The sequence below is a fragment of the Malaya genurostris genome, chromosome 2, assembly GCF_030247185.1.
Source record: "Malaya genurostris strain Urasoe2022 chromosome 2, Malgen_1.1, whole genome shotgun sequence".
NCBI classification, from domain to species: Eukaryota; Metazoa; Arthropoda; class Insecta; order Diptera; family Culicidae; genus Malaya; species Malaya genurostris.
Genome location: NC_080571.1, coordinates 147,690,523 through 147,711,599, shown reverse-complemented (window position 1 = coordinate 147,711,599; position 21,077 = coordinate 147,690,523). Strand labels below are relative to the sequence as shown.

Sequence of the window (21,077 nt, the reverse complement as noted above, 5' to 3'; positions counted from 1 at the left end):
AAACCTTGCCCAAAGACCATTACTTCATTGTTACGGACAGTCTAAGCTCAATAGAAGCTCTTCGGGCAATGAAGCCAGGAAAGTATCCCCCATATTTCCTGGGGAAAATACGGGAACATTTGAGAACTTTATCTGAACTAAGGTGGGCGCATTAGAAGGTGATATTTATGAAAGACCAATCTGCTTCAATGAATTTTTCAGTATTTCTCGTCAGAAAACTCTCGAAAGCTGGCAAACTTCATGGAGCAATTGCGAACTGGGACGATGGCTGCATTCCATTATCCCTAGGGTATCGACGAAACCTTGGTTCAGGGGGATGAACGTGAGTCGTGACTTCATTCGTGTGATGTCTCGGCTCATGTCAAACCATTACACATTCAACGCGCTTCTCCGGCGTATTAGAATCGTGGAGAGCGGTCTCTGCGCTTGTGGTGACGGTTACCAGGACATCGAGCATGTCGTATGGACGTTTACGGAGTATCGTGACGCCAGGTCTTTATTGAGGGACTCCCTAAGGGCCCGAGGTAGACCACCTGAAATTCCGGTCCGAGATGTGTTGGCTAGTCGGGATATCTCTTATATGCTTCTTATATACCAGTACCTCAAACACATTAATATCCAAGTGTAATCTGTTATACCTCGCTCAGAAAGTATAATCTCCACCTACAGGTTCGACACTAACATCCGCCCGATTCTCTCGATCACCGTCCCTGTCCACCATCTTCATTGGAACTAACAAGATCTTTTTTTGTCACTAACTTATCGTTCCCCCTTTCCCCGTCTCTTCACCATCTCGATGGCAACTAAATAGATCTCTGTTGTTTTCAGACATTTTGTTTCCATACCCCCTATTTACCACGGTTTCCACAATATTTACTTTTTTTTAATTTTTTCATCTCTTCGTAACATCACCATCACCGCCTACGGTCCTACGCTCCAGTCGATGACCAGCATGCGGGCCACCCGCCGGGCCTTCGTAGCCTGGGGGTGTTTCCCGCGGACCCACACGAACCGAAAGGAAGCGGCCATAGATAGCACCATCTGGAAGTCATGCAATATTCAATTCACCGACACCTTCCGAACGCCAGCTAAAAGCTTTCTTCAAAAATTCTAGACGACATAATCTAATGATACTATTCTAGTTTTAAGTTACTCCATAATTAAGATTAGGAAAAACCCTTGGCATCTTAGAGCTTAAGCAGTGTGCCTAAAAATATATATTATACTATTGAATAAAATAAAAACTATGGGTCTCCGATGCTCCGTTCGAATGTCGGTTTTCCAGCAATTCTAATACTTGCTATAGAGAAAGGCAAAAACAAAGACCACACAAATACAATAATAGAAACCTGTTTTAATCCACCTAGTGGTGTAATGATGCCTTTCTCACGTATAATACTGTGGTATTCTATTAATAAAATCTTTCTTCGATTTTTGAAAGAAACCAAGGGATTGCTTGTGCATTAAGTAGTATAACATACAGAATGAAACAGTGCTTTGCTCGCGTAGGTCATCCTTAAGAAAACGAAGTGGGTTCACTATTATATGCACTTCCGGCACTGGAACCCGAGAACCGGTATAATCGAAGTCGGTTCGTACGGCCACCATCTAACTTGACGTACAAACTCTACTAGTTTTTATTCAAATTTTAAGATTTTTTACAATTTTGCATCGTACTCTAAATGACGATTTAAACGCTTGTTCTATCCGAAAAACTGCAGTAATTTTTGGTGGGACCATAAGACCATTGGAGTTTGGTTTTGAGTCTAGTTTACAACATTTTTTACGTTTTTTGTTTCGCTGGTTTATTGAGTTATAGGGTAAAGTGTGTTCACTATTGTACACTGTCACTTAAACCGGTGAAACAAAATACTTAAAAATATTTCTACACAGATCTCAAAACTAAACAAATCGATAAACATTATCAGTAGGCAACTAAACAAACAGATTTCGTCTATCCTGGTTAACGGTATCCGGTTCCGGAAGAACCCGAAATAGTGGTCATATATACCAAAATGGTTCTCACTCACTTTTCTCAGCGATGGTTTGACCGATTACCACAAACTTAGATTCAAATGAAAGGTCTTCCGGTCCCATACGGGATTCCTGAATTTCATCCGGATCCGACTCCCGGTTCCCGAATTATAGGGTGAAGTGTGTTCAATATTGGACACCGTCACTTAAACCGGCGAAACAAAAAACGTAAAAAGATTTCTAAATTGGTCTCAAAACTACACAAATCGATATTCATTATCAGTAGGCAACTAAACATACCGAATCCGGCTATCCTGGTTCCCGGTATCCGGTTCCGGAAGTACCGGAAATAGTAGTCATATATACCAAAATGGATCTCACTCACGTTTCTCAGCGGAGTTTGACTGATTTCCACCAACTTAGATTCGAATGAAAGGTCTTCCAGTCCCACATGGAATTTCTGAATTTCATCTGGATCCGACTTCCGGTTCCGGAGTTATAGGGTAAAATGTGTTCAATATTGTACATCGTCACTTCAACTGACGGAACAAAAACCGTAAAAAATGTTATAAACTGAACTCTAAACCGTTATTCACAATCTTAGGGTCAATTGAAAGGTCTTATGATCCTACCAAAAATTACTGCATATTTTCGGATGCAACAAACATTTAAATCGAAATTTAGAGTGCGTATTAGTAGAGTTTGTATGTCATGTTAGTTGGTGGCCGTACGAACCGACTTAGAATATACCGGTTTTCGGGTTCCGGTGCAGGAAGTGCATATAATAGTGAACCCACTTCGTTTTCTTATGGATGACCTACGCAATCAAAGCACTGTTTTATTCTGTATGTTATACTAGTTAATGCACAAACAATCTCTTGGTTTCTTTCAAAAATCGAAGAGAAAATTTTTGAATAGAATACCACAATATTATATGTACATGAGAAAGGCATCATTACACCACTAGGTGGATTAAAACCGGTTTTTATTTTTTATATCATATTATATACCATATAATTATACACATACATATATCATTACTATAGCATAATCAAATTATTTAAAAATACCATTATACAATTATACAATTATTAACTCCTGAACATTATTTCATTACTATATGCACGTTACATTTAAAATTATTTTAATATTTTTTTTACATAACATTGTATCACACAAAGTACACTATTGACATTGTTCAATAATATAATACAATCAAAATCCAGTAATTATATCACAGAAGAAAAATCAAAACATTGTAAAACACATTACACTTTATACAATATTGTAAGAGATTTCTTGAGATTAGACCCTAATCTTTATCAAACGAAAATGACTCCGTAAACTTCATCATTTTTTTACGGGGAAGGTGTGGCGGACCGTCAAAGAAATTAACGATTTTCAACTAAGAATACTTTGAATACTCATTCAGTAGATAATCGGAGCTGATATGTGCTTGACTACCTCAAAACCGTCGTACGGGTGCGAAAAAGAGCAAACAAGTGTGATGAAGTTTCCTTATTATTTCCAAAAGTTTTAGAAAACTTTGTTTTTCAGTTATTTATGGTTATCTCACGCTGTTGAAAATTAAATCGCAAATTTGGCATCATATTTCCGATAGCTTGTAGAATAAATTACGTTGTTGTTTTAAGTACATCAAGAGATATTCGAGATAAAATTCTGCTCATTCTTGTACAGGGTAAATTTTAAAAAGGTGCCCCATAGTGAAGTAAGTCACGACAAAATACTCAAATATCTGAAAAGTTTATTTGATGTAGAATTCGAGACGCAATGCCGCCAAGGATGAGTCTACTGTCAACAGCCCGGATTGGGGCCTTTTTTCGTTCATTTACGTGTCATAGTTTGTATTTTTTCGGATCCATAATCATTAGTGTGTAACGTTAAACAATGGGTAATTAACATGTCCATCTGCGCAGTGCATTTAAGAGTCGATGAAATGATTCGTAGTTACGCGAGGTTCTCCTTCCAAAATATAGTAGTAAAACGAAAAACTTCTTAGGTGCGAGCAATTCATTTCGAAATGAGATCATGACTGTAAAAATATTTTTAGCGCCGTTTCGAAAATATTTCTATCGCTATTTATTCAACCGTCCTCACCGCACATAGGCGCCTGAAAAACGCGAAATACAGGTGTAGGTAAAATCCAGAGGATTAGTGCTGACCGAACGTCCGGGCATAACGCCGTGTTGATCAACTGAGATGTAATGTTTTGTACGAGAGAACAACTCATTGCTCACTATTATTTTGAAGAATTTTGAAGCAACAGACCAATTTGTTATACTACGGTAGTTTCTTACATTGTTACGATCACCGGTTTTGTACACGGGGAACATATAAGACTGTTTCCAAATCATCAGGAAGATTCCTTCTTCAAATGATCTGTTGAATATCATGCAGAGAGGAACGACTAAAATAGTTTTTTTTCATAATAAAATTTTTATTTGGCTTATTTGCTTTAGCTTAACATGGCCGATTGTCTTGTTGTTATAGGAGAAGAAGGGACGCCGTATTAAGGGGGCGGCATAATCCCCTAGAGTTAGTAAAGGAATGTGAGGAGGGTGGGATTTACAAAATATTGATTTTGAGTTACAATACATCATTCGTTTGTGGCACAAATTTTTTAGAGTTTTGTGGATCTTCACGTTCTTCAGATTGTAACGAGAGAGATTATCCTTGGCTGGGATGCTTTGTTGGTGTGCTCTGACGTTGATGTGGCGTTTTTGGGTAGTTTTATGCAACTCAGTCAGTTCAAGGCAGGTGCACGTTCCGAAGCATCGTTTATACAGGTCATACTTTCAGCAGCGTAAATAAGAGTGCGATAGAGCTGTAGACGAGAGAGATGGAGAGAGCACTAAATATTGGCATTGATAGTTTTCAAGAAGTTATAGATGAGAGTCATATAAGGAAGATTTCGAGTTGCCAAGACGTCGCGGACTGGTACGAAGGGTGTCATACCTCGGGCCCGAAGGGAACCTATGAGTTGGGACCTGGTATCACAATACTCGTCACACATCCAACCAGCATGCTCGATGTCATGATAACCCTCACCGCAAAGGCAGACACCACTTTCGGCGAGCCCCACACGACGAAGATGCGCGCTAAACAAATAATGATTAGACATAAGCCTTGACTTTACACGAATAAAGTCTCGGCTCACGTCTAACCCCCGGAACCAAACTTTCGTCGATACCTGTGGAATTATTGAGTGTAGCCATCGTCAGTGAGTTCCACTATTCCATGTATTTTGCCAGATGGCTATAGTTTTCTGACGATAGCAACTGAAAAATTCATTGAAGCAGATCGGTCTTTCATAGATATCACCTTCTAGTTCGCCCTCTCATTGTGAGTGAGTGACGATCATGATAACTTGTGCATCTATTGTGCCGAATCAAATTGTAATAAAATTTATGTGAAATACATTACTTTTCGTAAAGAATTTAGTGCAACACTAAGTGCGAGACTGTATTTTATGCAGATAAGTAGAGTGCATTTTCTGTGCATACCTGTATTTGATGCTATTTCGATTAAATTATTCCCGTTCAGCGTTCGCCTGAACAAAAGGCGTCGTTTCGGATGAATTGAATGATATGTGTATTGTTTTTGCATTTTGTTTTTGCCTTTCTCTAAAGAAAGGTATTAGAATTGCTGGAAAAACCGACTTTCGAACGGAGCCTCGGAGACCCATAGTGTTATATACCATTCGACTCAGCTCGACGAGATCGGAAAATGTCTGTGTGTGTGTGTGTATATGTGTGTGTATGTGTGTGCACTTTTCGAAGATATTTGAACGCGCTCAATTTTCTCAGAGATGGCTGAACCGATTTTAACAAACTTGGGCTCGTTTGAAAGCTACTGCCGGGCCATTGATCAATTTCGAAGATCAAATGGCTGTGACTTTTAGTTCCGGAGATATGATTGTATAAGTGACGTAACCGACAAAAAGCGTTGTATTTGAACGCGCTCAATTTTCTCAGAGATGGCTGAACCGATTTTAACAAACTTGGGCTCGTTTTAAAGCTACTGCCGGGCCATTGATCAAGTTCGAAGATCAAATGGTTGTGACTTTTGGTTTCAGATATATGATGGTATAAGTGACGTAACCGACAAAAAGCGTTGTATTTGAACGCGCTCAATTTTCTCAGAGATGGCTGATCCGATTTTAACAAACTTGGGCTCGTTTGAAAGCTACTGCCGGGCCATTGATCAAGTTCGAAGATCAAATGGTTGTGACTTTTGGTTCCAGATATATGATGGTATAAGTGACGTAACCGACAAAACACATTGATTTTTATAGCTCTTATATATATAAGGGTGCCAAAATTTTGGGATCACCTCTATTTTCGTTAAGCTCTAGTGCTCAAAAGTTTAAGCACCTCGAAAAATGCCTTCATGCAAAATTTGAGCTAAATCGGACATGCTTAAGGGGTGCTGCCCGGTGGTAAAGGTTTGACAATTTTCGATCTTGAAAAAGCACCATAGGGGGGAGTACATGAAATTTCCAAAATCGAAATTTTTTTTTGATGCCAAAACTCTTAAAACTGCATAAAACATCGAAATTTAGTGTCATCTCAAAAAAAAAATTTTTTGAAAAAATCAACTTTCTGGGACTTGGAAAAATTTTCATATTTTTTCTAAGTCCCAAAAAGTCGATTTTTTCAAAAAAAATTTTTTTCGAGATGACACTAAATCTCGACGTTTCATGCAATTCTAAGCCGTTTGGCATCAAAATTTTTTTTTCGATTTCGAAAATTTCATGTACTCCCCCCTATGGTGATTTTTCAAGATATATGAAAATCCCACTAAGTGGACTAAGAAGGCTTTTTGCCTTTCTCTAAAGAAAGGTATTAGAATTGCTGGAAAAACCGACTTTCGAACGGAGCCTCGGAGACCCGTAGTGTTATATACCATTCGACTCAGCTCGACGAGATCGGAAAATGTCTGTGTGTGTGTGTGTGTATGTGTGTGTGTATGTGTGTGCACTTTTCGAAGAAATTTGAACGCGCTCAATTTTCTCAGAGATGGCTGAACCGATTTTAACAAACTTGGGCTCGTTTTAAAGCTACTGCCGGGCCATTGATCAAGTTCGAAGATAAAATAGTTGTGACTTTTGGTTCCGGAGATATGATTGTATCAGTGACGTAACCGACAAAAAGCGTTGTATTTGAACGCGCTCAATTTTCTCAGAGATGGCTGAACCGATTTGAACAAACTTGGGCTCGTTTGAAAGCTACTGTCGGACCATTGATCAAGTTCGAAGATCAAATAGCTGTGACTTTTGGTTCCGGAGATATGATTGTATAAGTGACGTAACCGACAAAAAGCGTTGTATTTGAACGCGCTCAATTTTCTCAGAGATGGCTGATCCGATTTTAACAAACTTGGGCTCGTTTGAAAGCTACTGTCGGGCCGTTGATCAAGTTCGAAGAGCAAATGGTTGTGACTTTTGGTTCCAGATATATGATGGTATAAGTGACGTAACCGACATAACACGTTGATTTTTACCGCTCTTATATATATATAAGGGTGCCAAAATTCTGGGATCAACTCTATTTTCGTTAAGTTCTAGTGCTTAAAAGTTTAAGCACCTCGAAAAAAGCCTTCATGCAAAATTTGACCTAAATCGGACATGCTTAAGGGGAGCTGCCCGGTGGTAAAGATTTGACAATTTTCGATCTTGAAAAAGCACCATAGGGGAGAGTACATGAATTTTTTTTTGATGCCGAAACTCTTAAAACTGCATGAAACATCGAAATTTAGTGTCCCCACAAAAAAAATTTTTTTTGAAAAAATCAACTTTCTGGGACTTATTTATATTTTTTCTAAGTCCCAAAAAGTCGACTTTTTCAAAAAAATTTTTTCCGAGATGACACTAAATCTCGACGTTTCATGCAATTCTAAGCCTTTTGGCATCAAAAAGTTTTTTTCGATTTCGAAAATTTCATGTACTCCCCCCTATGGTGATTTTTCAAGATATATGAAAATTCCACTAAGTGGACTAAGAAGGCTATTTAGATGCTGACTGTGTGACATAAACACTGAAGCATGCTTTTGTGAACTATTCGAATCAATCTGCATCAATTGTTGTCAAAATTAGTGTCCAAAATTATTTAATAAAAGTATGAAACATATTTTCATGAGACTGTTATGAAAGAAGAGAAAGGCATTATCACACCACTAGGTGGATTAAGAAGGGGTTTTTTTTGTCCTTCTGCTGTCTCGAACCGTTTGGTTTGCGCAGAAGTGATGGGTGAGTGTGGCAAATGCAAAGAAAAGTTAACAGTATCGGATCGGATAGTATGTTCTTTTTGTGATAATGGTTTTCATCAGAAGTGTTCAAACCTTACAAAGGCAATGATGAACTGGCTTTCCGAAACTCCGATGCTTTTGTATAAATGCGGAGAATGTCTTTCAGGTGTATCTAAAGTGGTGTCTTGTGGTGGTGATCATTCGTTCAGTAGCGATATGAGGAAAGAGATGGATAAACTAACATCCATCGCGGAATCATTTGCTGGTGAGCGGCAGAGCATCATATCGCAGATGAACATCGGAGAACGGAATTGAGAGACTGATCAAATCCTACAATGATACTCTTGAGAGTAAAATGACATGCTTGGTTAACAGTGTGGCCAGAAAGTTGGAGGATTTGAAAGGTTTCTTGATTTCGAGTATTAAGCGAAATGATAATAAATTGGATGTAATGAACAGAAAAAAAGTTGTTGTTGGTAGAAAGACTTACTCTGAGTCTGATGGTAATCCTAGACGAAAAAAAAAGTTAATGAAAGATGAATCGACAGGTATAGACATTACCGATTTTGAAAATAATGACGAGGTTTTTAATAAAAATAATGAAATGACATATGCGAATGTTCTGTCTGGAAAATTTACAAATAAGAACCTAGGTAATAAAAATAGTAAGACTCGTTCAGTCATTATGATGAAACCTGTCGAGTCATCACAAACAAGTGATGATACAAGGAAATTTTTAAAAGACAAACTAGATCCATGAGCACATAAGATTAGTAACTTTAAAAACGGTAAAGATGGCTCGATTATTGTTGAGTGTGCAGCCGGGGAAGATATTAAATTAGTGAAAGAGAACATTGAAAGCAATTTGGGTGCCAACTACAGAGCTGTTATACCCACACCCGGGAAACCAAAAATTAAAATAGTGGGGATGAGTGATCGATATTCCTCTGATGTCTTCATCGATCTTTTGAGAAGTCAGAACGAAGGCGTTGCGTTCAAAGATGTGAAAGTTGTTGCTAATTTGCTAATTTAGACGCTTCAGATATAACAAATATAATGTAATAATAGAGGTTGATAAAAACACTTGTAGCAGTCTGATGGCAGCCCAAATGGTTAGTATTGGATGGGATAAGTGTTCTATTTACGAGGCCTTTAATGTACTAAGATGTTTCAAATGTGGAGAGTTTGGTCAAAAGAGTACAAATTGTGCGAATAATGAGTCTTGTTCTAGATGTAATGCAGCACATAAAACTTCTGAGTGCTCTTCAACTGATTTTAAATGCGTAAATTGTCTAAAAATTAATTCGAAACGTAGACTGAATTTGAACATAAATCATCCGGCATTCAGTTTACAGTGTCCAGTGTACCGTAGGCTGCACTGTAGTTTACTTGACTAGAGGTTCCATACTAAAAGAAAAGAAAATTAAAATTAAATGATGGAAAAAATACTCAAGCCAAGCTATATCTCAACTGGTATCAAGAAGCCAGGATTTTACGCAGTCAGCTGGAAATTTAGATAGCAGAGCGACTGTTCTGACTGACGCACAGTGCACTATGGTCCGAAACGGGAAATTAGCGTGACAAAAATATTTTGACTATTAAATATTAGTTTTTTGTTGTTGGTGTCTTCAAAAAAGTTGTTTGTATTCAAATGGCGCTCCTTTTGATTAAAAAAGTTAGTAGGATGGTCCTCATTTAGACTGAAATCTAAAATCTAACTTTCTTAATTGAACTCAAAAATGAATTTGTTGTACAATAGAGTTGTAGGAAATTTTATTTTGAGCAACTTTGTTGAAAAAAGCACCTCTCTAGCTCTTAATTTGATCGAGTTACATCAATTTTCCCGAGTAAAAGTAGGGTGTTTTTGTTCTAACTTTTTTGTGAAACGTTTTACGGAAAAGTTGTTCTCAGGAGAGTTGTTGAACTAATCATTGCGCACAATTTTGCTCAACAAAGCGTTTTCATATGAGCTACCAGTAAAAAGTTGTGATTGCTTTTTCATCGAAAACTAGTCAAGTTTCAAATATCAATATTCATTAGATGCCAGATCGATAAAAATGTAGCCTATGCGGTTCCTAAACGGTCATGATATAAGTAAAAATTTAAGAGAAAATTGGAAGGGCGTAATTTTTTTTAACTTATTTAAATTAGTTTTAAAAATACCTTCAAAAAACTCATAAACATTGCATAACTCATAAATGCCTTAACGTATCAACATACTTTCTTCGGTAAAATAATAGTATCAAATTAGTTCTACAAATGTTCCATACATTGTCCTTTCGAGAAATGAGACACACAAAAACCAGAGCCGAAAATAGATTTTTTGTAAGTTAAAGCACTTCCTGAAACCCAAAAAAATCATTAGTTTGTTAAAATGAGTAGAATGTATTTATTTGAACCAAAACTCATTGTGCGTCGTTTTCCGGTTTTTACAGGCTACGAGTGGATGAGAAAGAAGGGCCAGTGTCATAGGCGTCTTGGCACGATGTGGATAAAAACATTTGCATTTTACTAACTTGCACCAGCTTGTTGCATGGTTGTCGAGATCATGGAAATTTCTGTTCATATATTTATCATGGCCAACTAGTTCGAAATAACCATATTACACAGTATCTCTAAACCTCAGTTGCTCAAACGCAATTGAAGTAGTTATTTTGATAATAAATTAATTAAAATTGTTCTGCAATCTATTTTCGGCTGTAATTTTTATGTGTCTCATTTCTCGAAAGGACAATGTATGGTACCCTTGTAGAACTAATTTGATATTATTATTTTGCTGAAGAAAGCATGTTGATACGTTGAGGCGTTTAAGAGTTAGGCAATAGTTTTGAGATTTTTGAAGGTATTTTTAAGACTACTTTAAATAAGTTAAAAAAATAACACCCTTCCAATTTTCTCTTAAATTTTTACTTATATTATGACCTTTCAGGAACCGCATAGGATACATTTTTATCGATCTGACATCTAATGAATATTGATATTCGAAGCTTGACTAGTTTTTGATGAAAAAACAATCATAACTTTTTACTGGTATATCATATGAAAAAGCTTTGTTGAGCAAAATTATGCGCAATGATTAGTTCAACAACTCTTTTAAAGACAACTTTTCCGTAGAACGTTTCCGAAAAAAGTTAGAACAAAAAAAGTTATTTTTCAGGAGTCACCCTACTTTTATTCGGGAAAATTGATGTAACTCGATCAAACTAAAAGTTAGAGAGGTGCTTTTTTCAATAAAGCTGCTCAAATAAAATTTCCTACAACTTTATTGTACAACAAAATCATTTTTGAGTTCAATTAAGAAAGTTAGATTTCAGATTTCAGATTCAGATGAGGACAATTCTAGTAACTTTTTTCATTAAAAGGAGCGCCATTTTATTACAAAGAACTTTTGTGAAGACACCAACTACAAAACACTAATATTTAATAGTGAAAATATTTTTGTCACGCTAATTTCAAGTTTCGGACCACTGTGCAGTGGTTCGAATAAATAAAAACATGGACATAAATCAGTAGCTTCCAAACCGTTCTTTTAATGCATATAGTTGCTTTTAAGAAATTATTTACAAATATATATCGCGTAATTTGATTCTATCCCTAATTGTTCATGGTCTACTTTGACAAAAAATATAACCATAACTTTTTTTTCTGAACAGAAAGAAAAAAATTTTCTTCTACAAAGTTTTAAATCTTTAGAAAATAATTTACTTTGTCAAATATACCAAAAGTGTAGGTCGCACCGTTTCGGATATACAAAGCGTATTTGTGTCAACCCCCTTAAAATCAGTTTTTTTATTCATAACTTGTTTCAAGTTATTTTTTTATGCATACTTTGTTTGGAATAATTGAAGAAAATAAAAAATCCCATATTTTTGTTGAAGGTAGTGCATAGGTTTGTTGTTTCCTGACAAAGTTATACAAAATTTTAGCTTTTTTTTTCCTATGATAAAACCTTACACCAAAGCGAAATATGCAACTTTATGCAGCCGATTTTTACAAAATTTATAGGAAAAGATATGCCCAATACTATAAAAAAAATCTGAGTGGAACTCGATGGAACTTTTTTTAGGCCATTCCAAGTAAGTTTTAGTTATTGAATTATGACAACCCCCTTAAAACTAGTTTTCTAATCATAACTTATTTCAAGTTATTTTTTTTTACATAATTCGTTTGGAATAATTGTAGAAAATATAAAATCCCATAATTTTGTAGAAGGTAATGCATAGGTTTATTCTTTTCTGGAAAAGTTATACATCATTTTACCTATTTTTATCTAGAAAACCTTGCACTGAAGCGAAATATGCAACTTAATGCAGCAAACTTTTACAATACTTATACTTATATTATGTTTGCTAATCCAATTTTTTTCCAATGAGAATATCCTGAGTACTATTCGTGTAACTCATTTTCACTATGGCCATGCTGAAACCATGCATGGTTAAGAAACGGAGGGCCTCACGCGTCTGCTATTTCTGTAGCTCACTTTGGCAGTGAGCGTAGATGGGCAATTCGTTCCTGCGCTATTCCAGTGAATCGAAGCTGATAGCTCACAGCTCTTTTTAAAAGAACCGCAGCTTACCAACTCACCTCACTGGTAAGCAGGGATGCCAGGTTCACAGATTAATCTGTGTTTCACAGATTTTCAAGCTTTTGCACAGATTTAAAAAATGGCACGGATTTTCACAGATTTCTGAAAATGGTCACAGATTTACATAGATTCTGAAATCTGTCACCGATTTTTGAAATTGATCACAGTTTAGCACCAAAAATTACAGAGCGGTAGGAAATAGTGAGACCATTTTTTTGCTTACCAATATGAATCCGATCAGCTATTATGGAAACGGGGAAACGTGCACAGATTTTGCACAGACAGGTTTTTGGCTTGATCACAGATTTTTTAAAAAATGACCTGGCATCCCTGCTGGTAAGGTGGGAACAAGTTACGAGCTGAACGAATCTTCGGCTCTTGAAGAGCGAGTTTTAAATGAGAAGAAATGTGTGCATGAGCTTTTGTTCGTTCTTCCAAATGTGTATTTATCCTTCTTTAACAGATTGAATGAACCATTGTCAATAAGAAATCTTACCTCTCACTTAGTAGGCTAAGGTACATTCAGGGATGTCACTTTTGCAGACATTCTCAAATATGGTAGTTCGCATAGCATTGTTCTTTGTGCATCAATGATTTCGATCATGCATATGAAGGAAAAACGGCGCAAAAAACATACCTTCAGTTCAATCTAAATAAGCTGATGAGCTGATACATTGAATCGATTCCCTTTAGTGAGCTGCTTCGCACATCTCTAAGTGAGTGTCGAACGATCAATATATCATTAAATCCTTTCGTAAAGGTTTGTACTTTTGCAATACTTTTCATATTTTGTTTGGAAAACATTTTTCCATTTTTTTAATATGTGTTGAATTTTTGATAATTTTTCGGATTTTCAATATTTAAAACTCACTTTGAATATGCCTAGAAAAATTGCACCGAGTTTCACTTAGATTTTTTATAATATTGTTAATTGTCAAAAAATAAACAAAATAAAAATCACAACAATTTGCTTAAGTTTCGCGTGCAAGCGTGAGTATGTTTATGCGTGTTTACGCGCACTTTGTAGTAGACACTTAGGTAATAGAGGTAGATTCTACGTAGATAAATCCAAAAAAAACTATTTTTAAAATAAAGTGAATATATCTCAAAAAATAATTTTATTACATTATTTATATCTTCAGCAAAAATACTTAAAATACTTTTTTTTTTCAAAATAAGATAAAAAAATTTTTTTTTGTGAAAATAAATTATGTTTATTCGAAATTGATGCTACCCCCTTAACAAAAATTAAGGTACCACTTTCAAAAGAAGCGTAATATAACCTTGTAAAACTTCTTCGAAGACACGTTAGCTCTTAAAAATCAGTGAAAGTCAGTACAGACTTTTGACCGTCTTTTTCCAGTTTTTGACCACTGTGTGACGTGTTGAAAAGGTGTAGTTGGAAATTTAAGAAAACTGCACGGAGAAATCACCGGCATAAACAACATCCTTTGCTGACCAGCAGATCGCTTTCACACACGCAATCAAACTCAAATTCGCAGCAGATTTCAACCTCAGCTCAAGTGCAGCACAATGAAACCGCCAGTAAACAGTTGGCCGCTATCGTCCCACACTCGCTCACCATTTACTACCAGAATGTAAGAGGTCTCCGAACTAAAACCAATGACTTGTTCTTAGCACTCACACAGTGTGACTACGATATCGTGGTACTGACAGAAACCTGGTTGAATGAGTCTTTTTCGAATAGCGAGATCACCGACAACTATTGCTTGTATCGATGCGATCGGAGCCCTTGTACCAGTACTCTTCAACGAGGCGGCGGTGTGTTGGTTGGTGTGAAGAAAGAGTTGAACAGTATCTCGGTCACTGCAAACAATAGCCAGTAGCTAGAACAAGTGACCGTTCGAATAAAATTGAAGTCCGGTTCCCTTTGGATCTGCACTATTTATCTACCGCCTAACTCGAACGTGGCTTTGTATGAGGCCCATTCGTCTTGCTTTCAAGACATTTTCGAACATGCAGCTGAAAGTGATTTTATTGTAGTGATGGGAGACTATAATTTGCCTCATTTGGATTGGAAGTTTGAGGAGGATACGAATTCACTGCTACCAGCAAATGCATCATCAGAACAAGAAATCGTTCTAGTGGAAAATCTGTTGGCTAACGGACTTTACCAGATCAATAATTTAAAGAACTTCAACGAACGGTTATTAGATCTCGCTCTCACGAATGATCCACTGTTCTTCGATTTACTTGAACCTCCCATGCCGCTCATGAAAGTTGACCGCCACCACATTCCTTTTGTGCTTCAGCTGCATTACATAGTACCTCGTGCATCAGACTTGAATGAAACGCCGTTTCATCCTTCTACACAAAATTGTTCGACATTATTTCGCATAACGTGCCAATTAAGCTACGCTCTTCTCAAAAGCAATACAATCAGCCTTGGTGGAACGCTGAACTCCAGAATCTACGAAACCGGTTAAGGAAGGTGAAAAATCGTTACTTTAAAACTAAGTTCTATTCTCGTCGTTCTTTCAAAGTGTGCTAAGTAATAACTCACCACCCTTGACAGAATCGTACTTGAGCGGTCTGCCCCATTACAATCTCAACATACCAAGTATAGTTTTCAGTCAACAAGAAGTTATCCGAAGAATGCTGTCTATGGATGATTCAAAAGGTGCAGGCCCTGACGGATTACCACCTTTCTTCATCAGAAGTTGCGCAGCCTCTCTTGCTTCCCCGGTTTCTCTGATTTTCAACCGATCTCTCAGCGACTGCGTCTTTCCGACTGCATGGAAAACTTCATCAATAACTCCGATTCACAAAAGTGGTAACATTCACGATGTAAGTAATTACCGATCGATTTCAATTCTCAGCTGCCTACCAAAAATACTCGAAAGCATGTTGCATGATATCCTGTACGAGTCAGTGCATCCCATAATTGTAAGAAAACGTTCGACTACAACAAATCTTATGTGCTACGTTTCTAATTTGATCGATCACATGGAGAGTCGACGACAAGTCGACGCTATTTACTTCGACTTGTCCAAAGCTTTCGACAGAGTCCCTCCCCCAGTTTTGTCGTCGAGAAATTAAATAGACTCGGACTCCCGGATTGGCTGACACGGTGGATTTGGACATACTTAACTGGACGCAGTGCTTTCGTGCGCATCGGACATACAATATCTTCTTATTTCGAAATATCTTCAGGTGTCCCTCAAGGAAGCCATCTTGGTCCACTGCTTTTTGTTCTATTTATCAACGACCTCTGCAAAGTAATAAAATCTCCTAAATTGCTGTATGCAGATGATCTGAAGATATTTCGCTGTATAGAATCTAACTTGGATTGTTACGTCCTTCAATCTGACATCGACTCACTCATTGCCTGGTGCAACATGAATGGTATGGAGGTTAACTACCGGAAATGTAACGTCGTAACTTTCTCTCGTTTGCGTTCTTCGATTGCTTTCGACTATGAAATCTCATCTCTGACCATCGAAAGAGTTTCCGTTATAAAGGATCTCGGCGTTTATTTAGATAGCAAATTGAGATTTTCGGAGCACGTTGCACTAACCGCCGCTAAGGCTTTCTCGATACTGGGTTTTATTCGTCGAAATACACACGCCTTTGAAGATGTGTACTGTCTAAAAACTCTGTATTGTTCAGTCGTCCGCAGCATCTTAGAATATGCCGCACCAGTATGGTCACCGTATCACAGCGTACATATCAAGAGAATTGAAAGAGTGCAAAGGTGTTTTATACGCTACCCTTTTCTTGTCTGTTACCTTGGACCGATCCAGTTCATCTTCCTTCCTACGAAGATCGTTGTCGACTTATCCAACTGCCAACACTGGAAAGCAGAAGAAAAACCTTGCAGCGTCTTCTAATTTTCGACATATTAAGTAACACCATTGACTACGCAGTACTGCTGGAGAAATTACAATTTCATGCTCAACTGAGACGAACCCGTCGTACGGAACTCTTTAGATTTACAACTCACCGTACACAATATGGACAAAACAACCCACTGGATGTTTGTTGCCGTTTATTCAATGATGTTTATGACAATTTTGATTTTAATGTGTCTAAAAATGTGTTTAGATTAAGAATTAGTACGTAAGAGTCTGTGCGATGTAACTTATCGAAGACCATATATAAATAAATAAATAAATAAATAAATAAAATTGCGATATCGCAGTTTTTGATTTTTGCGATAGTTGATTTAACTAATTTCTTTTTGATTCAACCAATATGGTTTTTGATTTGCATATATTCAAGTTGTTGAAAAATATGTTGTTTTGAACGCTGTCAAATGCCGGAGACAGTTGAAAGCAAAACAATAATCGCAATGCAAAATCAACAACTTTTTTAGTTGAAATCTGTTCGCGTCGCTTCAAAATGTAATTGAAAACAACATCGATGATTAAAGCGTTCGGTGAAATTGTGTCCATTCGATTTGAGAAAGTTATGATTCCATAACAAGTGATTATCTAACAGTGGTGTTGTGATGAAGTTAACCTTGTTTAAGATGAAAAAAAAATTGGTGACAAATTAGAGTTAATGAATGATCATCTCGTAATTTTTCAGGTATGCGCAAAAATTTTATGCTTCAAATTCGATCATTGATTTACTTCCAGCAGACTGTTTTACTTCCAGCTGTTTGATACCGATGATGATGTTCATGCATTAGCAATAAAACGCTTTTTGACATGAATTTAATTTATATAAGTAATAGGAGCGAAGGGTTTCAAACACACACAACGCGCTGCGATTGAATGGCGCGTTTGAATTGCCGTCGCAAAATTCCAATTTCCAGCGATTGATGCACCCAAGCTCATATAAATTGACTAAAATTATCAGTACATAACTTTAGTTCAACCGTTTGAAGGCATCATCTTTCAATACTCATTTTAGGTAAATTTAATAATATCGCTAATTTGCTCGCCCCTCCGGGCACTTTCGCTGATTAAAAACGTTTCTCTACATCAATCATTTTCGATCGAATCAGAAGTAATTTTTAAGAATTTAGATCTTTACTGATCACGACTTGTCATTGTCATACAAAAATCAAAATCACTTAGAGATCAGATCAGTTCTGATTTCGTAATGATAATTTATTCCTTGGGTAAGATCACTTGAAATCAGCAGTGATCGGTGGTTTTCCCAGCCCTAATGATATTACATGGCAATATAAAATACTGTTTATATTTTCACAACGATATTTATTTCTTGAATCTCAACATACCGAACTTGTTTCAAATAGATCATGACGTTTATCAGTAAGTATATTTTGATTATTTTCGCATATCAATAACATTGTTGGAGTTGATTCAACTATTTGCAATGTCTAAAACAAATAAAACCGATTTATTTTTCAACTAACAGAATTTTGTTTCAATAACAACACCAGTTATTTCAACTAACCAATCGAATTCAGAAAATCAACTAATATTCTGGTTGAAATGAGATCGCGGGTGGTTCTGTGTGGTATTTTTGAAAATATTAATAATATGAGAAAGGCATCATTGCACCACTAGGTGGATTAATTGAGATACGTAAGTGGAATAAATAAGGTACATGTTATACTTCGGTCGTTGCCGTCATTTTTGGAAAGATTCGACATAAATGTATTTCTATTATGTTTGTTTATATTTTATATAATAAATAGGTACAGAATTCGTTCAAACTAACGAAAATTTTTCCTAAGTGTGGAAAAGCATGTCAGTTTTATTCGTATTCACGTCACCCAGTGATGTCTCTGACATTACTCACCCGTCGTTTTATGTACGCCTCCTTCCCTTCCATGAGTTCAACCAATATCTTGCTTTGAATAAAAGTGATGAACTGTTACAAACAAACCTGAAATAATTTGATCATTTACAGTATATACAAAATGAATGTGTTCTTGAGTAGATTAACTAATGAATCCATGAATACTAATATGATTTTAAAGGAAAAAAGTAGTAATATGTTTTATTAAATAGTAACCGTTGTGACTTCGAATTATATTAAGTTAAAGGTACTATGTATTGTGAATGATACGGCGAAGAAAAGCTAATGTATATTGCGTAAACGTATAAACGTATTTATGACAACAAAACAACGATAAATAATAATCTCCCGAACCGGAAATGTTTGACACAATTTCCCAAATGTAATCAGTGACATTATTCCAGCTTTTGAATAAACCCAAGATTATCGAGATTCGTTTATTATTTTAGAGAAATTTGAACCGAAGAAAAAAAATCATCTTCACTTATGCCATTATATTTCTGGTACCGAAAGAGACAGCGATTTGATTTTAGAACTTGATCAATGGCCTAATAGTAGCTTTCAAACGAGCCTAAACTTGGGAAGATCGGTTTAGCCATCCCTGATGAAATTTAGCGATAAAAAATTTCCGCGTCGGTGTCGCCACTTACCACTATATATCCGGAATCGAAAGTGAAGCAATTTGATCTTCGATCTCAATTAATAGTCCAGTATATTACTAACAAGTCACAGATTGTTAAAATCGGTTCCACCATCTCGGAGAAAATTGAGCGGTGGAAAAATAACGCGTTTTGTCGGTTACGTCACTTATACCATCATATCTCCGGGACCTAGAATGACAGTCATATGATCTCCGAACTTGATCAATGGATTAACAGTAGCTTTCAAACGAGCTATAGATGGTTAGAATCGATTCAGCCATCTTTGAGAAAATTGGGCGGTAAAAACGTCTTCTAAAACTGCACACATATGTACACACAAATACAATCACACATGCCAACTAAGATATTTTCCGATCTCGTCGACCAGAGTCAAATTGTATATAACACTATGGGTCTCCGAGGCTCCGTTCGAAAGTCGGTTATCCAGCAATTCAAATACCTCTCTATAGAGTAAGGCAAAATGTTCTTTATCCACCCAACAGTGAGGTGATACATTTTTGCTTTCCTCTTTTGAAAGGTATCAGAATTGCTGAAAAACTGACTCTCGATCGGAGCCTCCAACCTCCGAGCCTTTTAAATAAGCGATTAATGAAAAAAAAACTATTGTTTATTCAATAGAAAAAGGTAGACGTTCATGAACAAAAGAATTTGTTTTATTGTGAAAGAAAGCCTTACGGGTTTTTATGAAAATGTTTAATAGTGGAAAGATTAATTCTTTTGAAACAGTGAATTTTTCACTCACGAAACGCACAGGCGCAGTGTACCGTAGCGCGACACGCTCGTACTTGAACAGTCACTAAACATTCCAACTACCAAGCCTCAAAAACTGTCGGAACGGTATTTTTAAATGGCTGTATCTTCGTTGGTATATAAAAAATCCATATGTAGAATGTTAGCTGAATCTGATACGAGTATTTATTTGTCGTCAAAATATAGTAGACCATGACATTGCATTGATTACATTTTTTAATACATGTGATATTTTCTAAAATAAACATTAATGTGCATTATGTTTTACGACCTAGGTCGTATTGCATTAAAATATTGTTTGAGCTGGGCTTTCGTCATTGTAAAATCAATAGATCTGCAATGCTTATTATAAGTTGACATCATTTGATTTAATGTACCAAATTTAGCATAGTTGGTACGATAATTGTTTATATAGAATATAGCTCGTTTTCGTAATTGCCGGGAAGGTATATACAAATTAAGTTTGGACAGAAGTCCAGATGAATCAACCCGATTTGTAACGATGTTATGTATGAATGAGATATTAATTGTTCTCGACGCTCTTTCAGTTTGTGGATGTTAATGAGCATGCAACGAGCTTTGCATGATGGTAGATTAAATCTTGCCCAGCATAACTTACGAAGTGCAAATAATAGAAATTGCTTTTGAACTGATTCTATACGTTCCTTGTGAGTTATTGAGAATGGGGACTAAACAATGCTACAATATTCAAGTATAGACCTTACGTAGGCAATATATGATGTTTTAATCGTATAAGGATCGCGAAAATTATAGCTGAAGCGTTTTATAAATGCAAGCATGTTATTAGCTCTACCTATTATCGTATTATAGTGATCGATGAAAGTCAACTTGTTATCTAAAATCACTCCCAGATCTCTAATTCTGATACATCTTTCTACTGTTTGATCGCATAGTTTAATTGTTATATCTGGTGTGTTTTGTTTCCTACTGAAAGCGATTACTTTACATTTATTAACGTTTAGTTTCACAAGGCTTTTGTTACACCAGAAATGGAACGTTTGAACTTCATCTTGAAATACCACCTTATCTACCTCAGTTTTTATTTCTACCTTATCTACCTCAGTTTTAATTTTAGCTTCATG

At 36.3% G+C, this 21,077-nt stretch overlaps 1 protein-coding gene across 1 annotated transcript in view; it reads right to left on the bottom strand.

Annotated features, from left to right (window-relative positions):
• The window catches only part of LOC131432891 (homeobox protein unc-4), a 407,490-nt gene extending 388,868 nt beyond the window's left edge, over positions 1-18,622 (bottom strand). Inside the window, exon 1 of the mRNA XM_058599467.1 lies at positions 18,563-18,622. The gene's annotated coding sequence lies outside the window, so the exon portion shown is untranslated. The remainder of the gene's footprint in view (positions 1-18,562) is intronic.
• Between the last annotated feature and the right edge of the window lie 2,455 nt (positions 18,623-21,077).